Source organism: Stylophora pistillata, chromosome 4 (genome assembly GCF_964205215.1).
Source record: "Stylophora pistillata chromosome 4, jaStyPist1.2, whole genome shotgun sequence".
Classification (NCBI taxonomy): domain Eukaryota; kingdom Metazoa; phylum Cnidaria; class Anthozoa; order Scleractinia; family Pocilloporidae; genus Stylophora; species Stylophora pistillata.
Genome location: NC_142522.1, coordinates 7,955,540 through 7,967,509, shown reverse-complemented (window position 1 = coordinate 7,967,509; position 11,970 = coordinate 7,955,540). Strand labels below are relative to the sequence as shown.

The 11,970-nt window shown below is 39.8% G+C and overlaps 1 pseudogene; it reads right to left on the bottom strand.

Moving 5' to 3' along the window:
* Positions 1–6,447: 6,447 nt before the first annotated feature.
* Positions 6,448–11,474, bottom strand: LOC148732236 (uncharacterized; annotated as a pseudogene).
* Positions 11,475–11,970: the final 496 nt, after the last annotated feature.

Here is an 11,970-nt window from a genome sequence, read left to right as displayed (position 1 = left end):
AACGGCTTTGTTACAATTTTTGTCCAACCTCGACTATAAAAATTCGTTCGTTTGCTGGACTATTAGTGACAAAGGACTGACCCTCAATCCGGAAAAGTGTGTATTTAGGATGCCACAACTCACCTTCATGTGATATCTGCTATCAAGGAAAGGTATTGGCCCAACAGACTCACGTGTTGATGGGGTAGTCCGGGCTAAGGAACCCACAAATGCAGAGGAAGTGCGGAGTTTCCTGGAATTACTGAACTTTAGCGCCCGGTTCATTCCTAATTTAGCAAGCATCGCAGAGCCACTCAGAGAATTGACCAGTAAGGATGTACCATACAAATGGGGCACAGAACAAGGAGCGGCATTTGAAACCCTGAAGAGTAAGCTGGGACGGGCAGAAACACTGGCATATTTCGACAGAAATGCAGAAGCAACCAAGCTAATTACAGATGCGAGCCCGGTAGGCCTTGGGGCAGTGCTTACACAGGTCCAGGAGGGATAAGAGCGTGTAATCGCATATGCAAGTCGTGCCTTAACAGGAGTTGAACGCAGATACTCAAAAACAGAAAGAGAGGCATTGGGACTCGTGTGGGGATGCGAGAGGTTTCACATGTACCTGTATGGGATGGAGTTCATACTGCTGACAGACCACAAGCCCGAAACGAATGATATAGAGCACCGCACCTCGCCCCCTCCCCCCCCCCCCATTGCCTCAGGCAAATGGGGAGGTTGAAAGACAGAACAGAATCTTGCTTAAAGCCCTTAGGTTTGCTCAAGCTGAAAAGAAGAATATCTGGACCGAGATGCGAAAGTTCTTAACAGCCTATAGAACTACACCTCACAGCAGTACAGGCGTCACACCGGCCAAACTTCTGTTCAACAGGGAAATCAGATCAAAGATTCCTGAACTGGGAAACTCGAGATACCCTGACAGTGAGGCGAGAGACAAGGATGCAGAGATGAAGCAGGAGAGAACCGACTATGCTGATGAGAAAAGGAGAGCTCGAGAGAGCAAACTAGAACCTGGTGATGTAGTACTCTTAAAACAAAAGAAAGAGAACAAGATCTCGACTACTTGTGGCGCACTTCCATATACCATTGGCAAGAAGCACGGTAACGAGGTCATCATATCGTCATCCGAAGGAGTAAACATGAGAAGAAACGTGGCCGATGTTAAGAAATACTTGAGAGGGGATACAACTGCAGATGAACAAGCTGCTGAAGATGACTTTTCCGAGAAAGATGACACTGGAAGGAGAACAGAACCCCAAGGGAGACCAGTAAGGGAAGGGAGGCCACCGGAGTACTCAAAAGATTACGAAGTGTATGAACTCTGTTCGGTGGAAGAGTGAGACTTCATTGAACATTTTAATTACTTTACTGAAAACTTGATGAGGCTCGCGTTAGTAGCACATTTGCCAGCTCAGAAAGACACCTTATTGAACATTTTATTTAAGTTTCGCGTTAGTAGCGTATGGACGCTCTCGGAGTGACCCTTTACTGAACACTTTAATTCGGTTCGTGTTGGAGACGTTTTCACCCGTTCATGTTGTGTTTCGTTATGTTAAGGTCTTCTCCTTAGGGGAAGGGGAGTTGTAGTGTATGCCGGGATATATGAAAGACTATTATAGGATAAGAACGAAGAGAAGAGAGTATGGAGTCGAAGAGTTAAGGACCACGGTGTAATCCGGTTTAATTCGTTGTCACGAAAAAATTTCATTGAATATTGAGTTGTTTCCCCCCGGGTATTGATTGAACACTTGTGGAAACATCACTTTATTCTTATCATTATCCGGCCTATTATGCCCTTTACCGATAAAACCCTGCATGGTTTTCCTCAGCAGTGGAAAAGGGGATTTTCAAAGTTGACAGAACGAATCTAGACCTAAGGGTTAGACAATGTTTTGTTTACGCTGAAACGGACAGGGTCTACACCTTAAAGTAGTATTGAATCCGGTGTATTTCGGAACTGGTTCATGAATTCATCTAACGTTCTTCAATACTTCCTATTAGGAGATCTTTTATTCATATTAAAATCAGCACAAATAACGTGCTGAGCAACCAAGTGAAGACGCATCGAGGAGTAGAAAATGACGTCACAGATTCTTTGTCACAAATTTCTATGTAAAAATGTAGGTAAAGTAATAAAAACGTTACGTAGCCACACGCCTATAATAGTTTTAGAATCTGTTTATTTCGTCATGCGTCGGGTAATGTGGTATGTTTCAGTCGCAAAAACTTGATAATTCTACCAGCAACCGTCCGCAATCCAGCTTACGAAAAAGTTTCTCTTCCACTCGGTTTTCTTCTACCATTCCGAAACCCACTTTTCCCTGTTTGTATGGGTCGATGAGTCATATTAGATACGCATATTAAAACTCCACAGTTATTCCCAATGTCTGATGTTAGTAACTGGATGGTCTCTGCAGCAGTTCTCAATCGATCAGCTGCCTGGTCAATATCCTCAAAAGACAAGTTATTGCATCTTTCTGCTTTTTCAAATGAGGATATCGTAGACAGCGGTAGCTTTAAATTGTCAAAAAATAGAAGTAATCCATGCTCGTTGCGTTCTCTAGAAGGGTTTTGGGCCATTCTTTCCTCCAAAGCCAAAGAGTGAAGCATTGGCAGCCATCTTTGTTAGTGATTGGGCGCAATGAATAATGGAACTATTCAAAAGATTACCACTTGACCATGTAAAAAGTCGAGTTGACCATAACAAGAGTAAAAAGTTCACCATATAAAGAGTCGAGTTGATCATATAAAAAGTCGAGTTGACCATAGAAAAAGTCAAAAGTTGAGCATGTAAAAAGTCAAGTTGACCATACAAAAAGTCAAGTTGACCATATAAAAAGTCGAATTGACCATATAAAAAGTCGAGTTAACCATGTCAAAAGTAGACTGGGTCACAGAAATACAGAGGGAATATCGACTGGGTCGGCACCCCATAATTTGGTGTATGATTATTGTTTGGTCTGGTGTAAGAAACGTGGAATTTTGTTAACTATCAATGACGAGTACTTTTCGATTTTGTTGTAACTGTAGTTGAATCTCATTGTTAACTACATAAGTAGACACTTGCTCCTTTGCAAACCTCCAACATTTGTTGCAAAAAATAATCGATCATGCCTTGAAGTCTGTGAAGTATAAAAGATAGCGTGCGAGTGAAATCATATGATTCATACCTGTTTGACAAATGTGTTTTTGAATAATGGTGGCACAATTCAAATTTCAAATTTTGTTCCAATTTTAAGTCTCTCTGATATGTTACTGTTATTTAGCTTGACTGGTAAATTTCAATTATAGGAGTAAAGAATTTTAGTTACCTTGACTGATGGTTCGGTGTAATTATTATTTATCCACTCTAGCTGCACATTAACTTTCGGAAGGCTCCATTTTATTGTTTCCATCATATGCTTCTTCTTTTGGAACTAGTGAGCTACGATGTAAATGAAAGAATATCATCCATTAGATGTTCGAGTTATGTGTATTTAGCTATGTGAGTATTAAGAAACAAGTAGAACATAGCTGTGGCAAAAGTTAAAGGAATGATTAAGAAGTATAGGGTAAACAATGAGCAAAGTATTTTAACTTTTGAATCCTTAACTCCCAGATATGAAAAACAATTGACTTCTCCCTTAACCATCTATAGATCATGCAAGAAACAGGTAATGAGAATACTCAAACTCATCTGGTAGATGTCAGTTGTTTCCATCCAATACCAAATTTGTGTAACTTAGTTACAAGAAAATATGTAGCAGCTAGAGTGTTTCTTTTTAAATCTTTTAAGTCAAACTCAAGAATACGTTTTAACTTCAGTTTTGAAGAGGAAGTTAGGTAAAATAATGAAATGTGTATGACTTGTAAACAGTAGCCTAGGGTATTTTTGGATTGAATTGCTTTGTTTGTTATCATACGATAGTCAGTAACATGTGAATTATGAGATGTTTTGGATTTACTAACATAATTTTCATGCAGTTAGTGTCCTATCATGTAGAAGATATATTTAAAAGTTGAATGAATTTACTCAGCTTCTTGGGAATCAGTGCGACGCCTGTGAAGTATTGCATCTAAAAATGTTTGAACAGAAACGTTTGACATTTAGAGTTGATACAGTAACTATTGAGAATATCACTCTCAATGTAGATGAATTGAACTGCCTTGGAACAGTACTAGTAGTATTTGTATTATAAGGAGAATTTAGTATTTAAACGTATTTTGATAAATATTATGATATATTTACAGTGTGTTTTGAGAATTTCTACTTTTCTTTTGAGTCACACAAGAGTGATGGGGGGAATTTTAAGGTGTTGAATTTATTTGAGCATTACCTGGGTTGTGATGTTGAACATGCTGGCGCACGACGTTCATCACAGATGAGTTATTTAGTCTGTTGAACTCCACCAATTCACACTCTGCAACATACTCTGCAAGAAAGTCATAGGTGTATGTAGTCAGCAGTGGTATGAAATGAAAATTATATGCATCTAATTATTATTATTAATTGAAGTTGTTGCTGCAGGTGCATTATGGACAGAGCATCTTTTGCAAGAGACTGTAAGAAGTTTTAGAAAGTTTTAGCCAGTGATAAATGTAATTGATAGGATTTCATCGTCCAGGAGATTATAGAGGCAATTGAGGAAAAATATCAATTGCAAAGTAATAGGTTGATTGAATACAGAACTCTTCAAAGTAACATTATTAACTTCACAACCCTCAAGTTGGTGGGGGGTGGGAGAGGGGAATGTTGTTTAAGTCTTGTAATAATGGACACATTAACCTGTGTTGCCTGCCGACGTTGCAAATGTTGGATGATGTTTTGTAAAATCTTAAAGAAGTATGTAGTCAGTAAGGATGTAATTGATAACTATATTTGTAGCATATTACATAATGCATCTTATTATTACTTAAATAATTTGCAGCATATTTTGAGAATTTGTGCTTTTCTATTGAGGAGTTGCAGCAGGTTTGAGGGGTGAAGAAACCGTAGAAAGAACTCACAACAGTTCAACACAACATATATTTAATGAACATGGCGACCCGTGAAAGCACGAGGTCCCAGCACGCATTGGAAGCAAAGAACATGCACAACAAATACTTATATGGGCATAACCGTACACCTCCCTTCCTAGTACAATCAAGTGGACTGATTAAGTTAAAGGAAATTGCATGTCTACAAACAGTGTTCCATCCTTAAACCAGGATTTAATGGAAAAAATAAACTATTACTTCAAATCTGACTGTAAATTATTCACAAGACGTGATAGTGCATAACACAGTCTCAACACAGCGACTGAAAGGGCATAAATGTAACAACTGTCTCCTAAACTGCCCTTATAAAGTCAGACATATTTTTCTAGAGGTCCCATCGATCAGGCGGCTCAACAATCCTCCCTGAACGAGTTTGTAATGGAGCTGTTCGACTGGGGATAGGCTGTATAGTAGTACACGGGAGCTTAGATGGACCAGTCGTTTCCTCTGTGTCCTGAACAGCATGGTCGCTCGCCTTACTGGTGAAAGTGGCTTGCTAGTCTACCTTTAAAGGGGATTGCAACTCAGCTTTGACAAGAGCAGATTTGTTACGTCGTAATGTGCCCTTCTCTGTTTCGATGACAAAGGAACGAGGATGCCGAGTGCGCCCTTTTATTTTCCCTAGGCAATCCTGGTCTCTGATCCATACTGAGTCGTCATTTGTCAAGTCTGGGAGTTCTTTTGAAGACTGAAGACTCTTTATTAAGACTTATTGCAGCAATATACAGAATGGCTGAATAACAGAGCTATTTACAAAACACTGATATAATACTAAAATATAATACAATAAATCCAATAAGTACAAGAAGGCATAATTGTACAAGCCACTAGGAATACTTATGCGTGCGCTTGGTCCTACAAGTAGGACGCGTGGAGCGGCTAATGCCAGATCTAAGATTATAATTATGCACAACCTCTTCCTGTTTGGGGAGCATAAAATTCAAGGGGTGAGTCTCATTCCAGAGTCTATCAATATAAACCTGGCATAGATGGGCGCGAGAGATCGCATGAGATAGCAGGGCGCTTGAGCAAGTCATAATTAAAAGCCACGTATAGGGTGCATCTAAAAAGGGATGCCGGCTGAAAGTAAGAAAAGTAGAGAAGTGACCGGCAACCAAATTGCCCAAGAGAGGGTGGGTATTGAAAGTGGAGGGCATTTGATCTCTCGCCTTCCAATGTCATGTGATAGATCTCAGTCAAACTTCAACTTACAGGTAAGTCTCTTAATTTTCCAATTCTATCACATGACCGGAAGGCAGAGATCCCATGAGACTTTAAAGCGTAGATGCACCCATACGACATACACTCAAACAAGAGGCACGAAATCCACACAAAGGTAAGGGGTGGAGCATAAACAATGATAGCCATGTTTGCAACGTAGTCTAACAGTAACAAAATAAGCAAAACAGCCAATGCAATATTCCAAAAACATATCGGAGTGTTCCGTCACTTGTCAAGAATAGCAGAAGCAAGGCTGTTACCTGGTATAACCGGTTTGTTGTAATATTTACGGAAGGTCTCTGCAGACTTCCAGTCTGCCTTCGTTGTGATTTCATGGACAGGGACGTCCTTCTCATTAGCTTTGGAAACAGACACCGACCTAGTGCTATGTGCCGTGAACACCTTAGTATCAATACCGGAAAGTCTAAGAGTCTCCTTAGTCCACCTAGAAACCGTGTCCCTAGTTACAGGTTTATGGGGCCTAACATAACTAATAAACAGTTTTGTTTCGGTTTTACGCAAAACCTTCGTCTTTTTGATGTATGCTTGCAAACAAGTCAAAGGGCAAATTCTACTGTCTGGCTCATAGGCAGCAATGTCAATCTTCGTATGTGGGCTTCTGGGGGTACTGGTCTTAATGTGCTCAACGAAGTCAAAGTAGTAAGTATCCTCCATATTAAGATGCTGTAGATCTAGGTAGTGCATCGATTGCCCTCGTTGACTCGAAACTAATAGAATTAATATAAGGATCATGTGTGTTAAATCCTTTAAAGACAATGTTTCATTAGGGTGTAAAGAAGATAAATATTTCAAAACGACTGAAACATCCCAAATTTTGTCATATTTAGGTCTGGGTCTACGCGATTTAAATACCCCTTTCATAAACCGTGTAACAATATGGTTGCTACCAAAGCTTCCCCCGCCGTCTATCGTAACAATGGTAGATAAGGCAGAGCGAGCAGTATTAATGGTCGAGTAGCAAAGCTCTTGATTAAATAGCCCCAAGAGAAATTGAAGGGCGTCGCTCAGCGGTGGTGAATAACAATCAATTTGCCGTTCACAACAAAACACCATCCATTTTATAACGTAAGTGGCATACTGTTTTTTAGTGCCTTTCCTCCAGGATGCCATGAGAATGTCGGTAACCTCCTCTGAAAAGTGGTAATGGCTGAAGGGTCCCCTGACACAGGACATACCATCAGATGAAGATTCCTGTGTAGTGGATGTGGGCCACTGCGGGAGGGGTGTTGTAGAAGGTCTGGCCGTGGGAGCAGGATCCAGGGCTGGTCGCACAAATGTCGTAGGAGGACTGGAAACCACGTTTGAGTTGGCCAAAGCGGCGCGATTAGTACACCCTGTGCTTGGTCTTGACTGATATTATGAAGGCATCTGGGGAGAAGGCTAAAGGGTGGAAAATCATAAAAAAAATTTTCCCCTTCCAACTCATATTAAATGCGTCAACGTGTAAACTGTTAGGGTCTGCTTGCCACGAGCAGTAACTACTGATCTGACAGTTTAACCGGCTCGCAAACAAGTCGAAATCGAGGCCGGGGTTTTGCAACAGGATCTCTTCAAACGAGTGTTTGTTTAGCATACACTCGTGATTATCTGAGAACACGCGTAATTCTCATCAGCCCCAGTGTTCAACCAACCAGGTATGCGCACAGCTGAGAGCCAAATATTTCGGGGTCTACGCCATTCCCAAATTTGAACAGCTAGCTGGTTAAGTTCTTTGGATTCTGAGCCTCCCATGTTGTTTATATAAGCGAGGGCTGTGGTATTGTCGATATGAATTTGGATGTGGCAGTTGTTCATATGGCTACAAAAACAATTTAACGCAAAAAAGGCTGCAAGTAATTCCAATACGTTAATATGGTATTCGGCTTCCGAAGGGGTCCATCTCCCCCCCGTTTTCTGAGTGCCAAGAACAGTTCCCCAGCCCAATGTGGATGCATCTGACTAAATTGAAATACTGGGTGGGTAGTGTTGGATATTTCGTTTGAGAGTTAGGGCATTATCACGCCACCACCGAATTCCTGTTAAAGTGGGAGGGGATAACTGCATTTTCACCCCGTAATCGCCCTTGTCTGCTGTGAGTGCGAGATATTTATCCCACTCAAGGTGGCAATAGTGAAGTGGTCCATACTGAGCAGCGGGAAAATTGGACACCAGAATACCGATAACCTCTGCGACCTGTCTGATTGTGGGCATTTGTGTTTTTAAGAGTCTATCGCATATAGACAGGAGCAGTTGAACTTTTTCCCCCGTAAGTGGAGCTGTCGTAGTAATAGAATCCAGTACAAAGTATGCTTGTCAAACAGGATCAAAATGTCGAAGAGAGAATTTATGTATTGAGTTGCCATATTTATGTCCAAATTTCAATATGTATATTCAAAGAGTTTAACCGATGACAAAGGGATTTCCATTTTATTTCTATGGAAGGAGACTGTGAAACTAAATTAACTTGAGAAAAAAAGGACACTTATTTTTACTTCACATTAAAGATGTACACTTTAGATCCTATGTCCCAGTGCTTTGTAATTAAAGCTGAAATGTTCTCCTTTCCAATGTTGAATCTCATTAAAATACAGAAACCGGCCGAGCGAGAAATCGAGGATGGTGGCACCATAGGATGGAGGTGCATCTTGGAAACTATAGTTCTTCACCGTCAAAACTTTTTTTTAAAAACTTCAACTCAAAAGTGTTCTAGATTGACATTTTACTAGATGATAATAAAACAAGAAAACCAACCCAGTGAATAACTTCTGTCTTTTTTAAAACTTTATTAAAGTTTACACATAGAAATTTGTTCCCAATAAAAAAGTACATCGTAGGATTGTAAGCTTTGGTTTTCAGAAAACAACGCCAAGTAACCAGAGAAAATGGCAAGCTCTAGGTTGGCGAGCTCACAAATATTGTCTGACAACTTTCCGAGAAGCTCAAATAGCACTGTCAGAAGTTCTTGAAAACAACACAGGTCAGTGGTTTTCCAAACAGTGCATACACAGTAAAAAAAAATCCTGCCCCATGAGGTCAAGGGAAATATATGGCCATAGCCTGCAGAAAGATAGTCACAATAATTACAAGAAAATACAACGAAAATATTATTATTGGAAGGAAAACATCAATAATTCATCTCCAACTGTTCTATATATCCCTTTCCCCAACTGACACAACAAATAATCTCGAAAAGTCGAAAACTGTAAGAAGTGGCCACTTTGCTGTAAATGCTTTTACATCCACAGACGTATTCAATAATTTCGCTTCGGTTTCACCAAACTGGTATGCTGATTGCACGTGCTTTATCAGAGTGAAATATCATAATTCACAAACACGTAAATCTGACACACTATCAGGACTCGACATTAACTTGTCAAATTACTAACCAAGTGGCTAATAACAACTTAGACGTTAAAAAAATTTCACTTTGTTTACCAGCCAAACTGGCAAGTGGAAATCGAAAACTACCAGCCCAAACTGATTTTCCACTAGTCTGTGGCTAGTTGGCTACCGTTAATGTGAGCCCTGACTGTTATTTACTGCCACGTCCTGATTAAAGTTAAAAAAGGAAGGCTGCATCGAATACGACATGGAAGAATCAGCAAGAGCTACAATAGTGAACTGAACCTCACAAAGGCGCACGTCTAGAGTGTATTTTGCGTGTTTGAAAGTTATAAGACGAATAAATTGTCCCGAGCATTTGGGGGATCTTCTTGGCCTTTCTCTCCTTGATACAAACAGTGTTATCAAAGTAATTTCTAATTACGAAGGGGGTAAAGGGGGATAACTGGCGCCATTACTCGAAGGATGAACGTAATCCCACTTTTCTTTACTACCTTCATGAAAAGCCCGGAAACCTCAAAGAAAATTGGTTTAAATGCATGTACGACTGAAGTTATGATATTGTGCGCTGATGCCTTGTAAAACTTAAGCGATATTGCCCAGAAAAACAAAGCCAAGATACTGTGTTTTATGAGGATATATTCTCAGTCTTCATGAATCTTAGAGAGTATAAATTGATTAATAATGTAATTAACAATATTTTTTATAACCCTTTTTGAACACACCGACAGTGTTCAATATTTTCCCTGCAATAACGTACGCATTGCCAAACTTCCATGTTTCTATTTCTCTCGAAGCGTAGGGACTTTCAAAAATCTCCCTTAATTTGTTGAAGTCCTCATCTGAAATGCTGTATTTGCCCTGCAACGAAGCGATCTCAGATTTTAAACGAGTCTTTTCGTATCTTTCGTTTTTCCTCTCGATAGCCTGGAAAATAGTTGCTCCAATTCCAAGGTAACTGACCCAAACTCAGTAACGGAGCTTAGAGTTTTTAATATGCACGCGCGAAGTTCAAAATAAATCCGTTCAACTCCCAAAGGCCCTTAGGACGGGGAGGAATTGAAGAGAGAAAGTATATGTTCCAGAAATGCTAGATTTGATACTATTTCCAGACATCGGATTTCCTTCATATGTTGCTTGAGCCCTTTATACTTTTTAAGAAAACAAATCCATATGCAACCCAACGTGCTGATATCTTCATTTAGAAGAAATTCGACCTCAAAGTTATCATGCAGCTATTTCCCACACTGAAATTTACTCAAAGTAGGTCAAGTTGAACATAGAATTGATAAAGGTTAAAGACATGGTACCGCCTCAATATTGGTTGTTATTTTTTTACGAAAATCTTTTCTTTAAAAATCATATGCAACCCTTTTGATATTTTATACAGTTAAGCTGTGAAAACATTAAACGCAGGAGGATCTTTGCCTATTCCGGCCATTTCCTTTATTGTATCATGCTATTTGTCGTCTCGGTATTTTAAATTTAGCACCCTCGAACCCGTAAATGTCCCGGATGTGTCATACAATTCTGCCCGATGTAAACACGCCAAGATAAGTTGAGCACCTTTTCGAAAACTCATGTTGCTTATGTAAAGGATTTGATTAACAAAAATCAATTTAAGATGTCACTGTTAATAATCGGAGTATGACTTGAAATATGTCAACATGTGAAGCTTATGAAATGAATCTTTCATGAGGCTCGACTGACTGACTAAAGCACTAGCTGCCTTACACAATGGATATCAACCGCAGTCCTGTTCCATAAGAAAAGAACCGAGATACATCTGAGAACCTTAGCCGTTCAACAGTAAGATCCGTCTATTCACTGGTGACGTATCATAAACCCATACAGCAAATAAAATGGGAAACAAAGACTACTTTACTCTTCTTCATTTTCCCAAGATATGCATGACATTCATGCTGTCGTAGCGGTTAATCTTATAGCGGGTTATAATTATAGTCAAACCTTCCAAACAAGGAAACTTAATACTTAAGTAGGGACGTTAAGCAGTCAGTACGGCAACGCCGAGGAAAATTTCGATTCAAAAATGAATTCAAAATTTTATTTCGAATTTTGGGAATGGCTTTATGTTTCCGTCTCTAACGGCACCACGTCTCACTTTCAGTTTAATATAGCAGCACAATGCTAATTTTCAAATAGAACCTTGAATGACTCCCCGTCAGACCACTCAAAGTTTGGTGCTTTCGCGTTTTTGTTCTTTAGGTGACGGCTTAGAAAGGAACAAAGTTTTAAAACGCTCGTGCTGAGCTAATTCTCTGCTAATTAGATCTTTTGTTTTGCCTCCGCTATTGCCTCCGGGGTTTGCTTAAGGTCCCTTCTTAAAATTGATTTTTGAGTCAGAAGAGCGAGCGCTGGTAAACGTCGGTC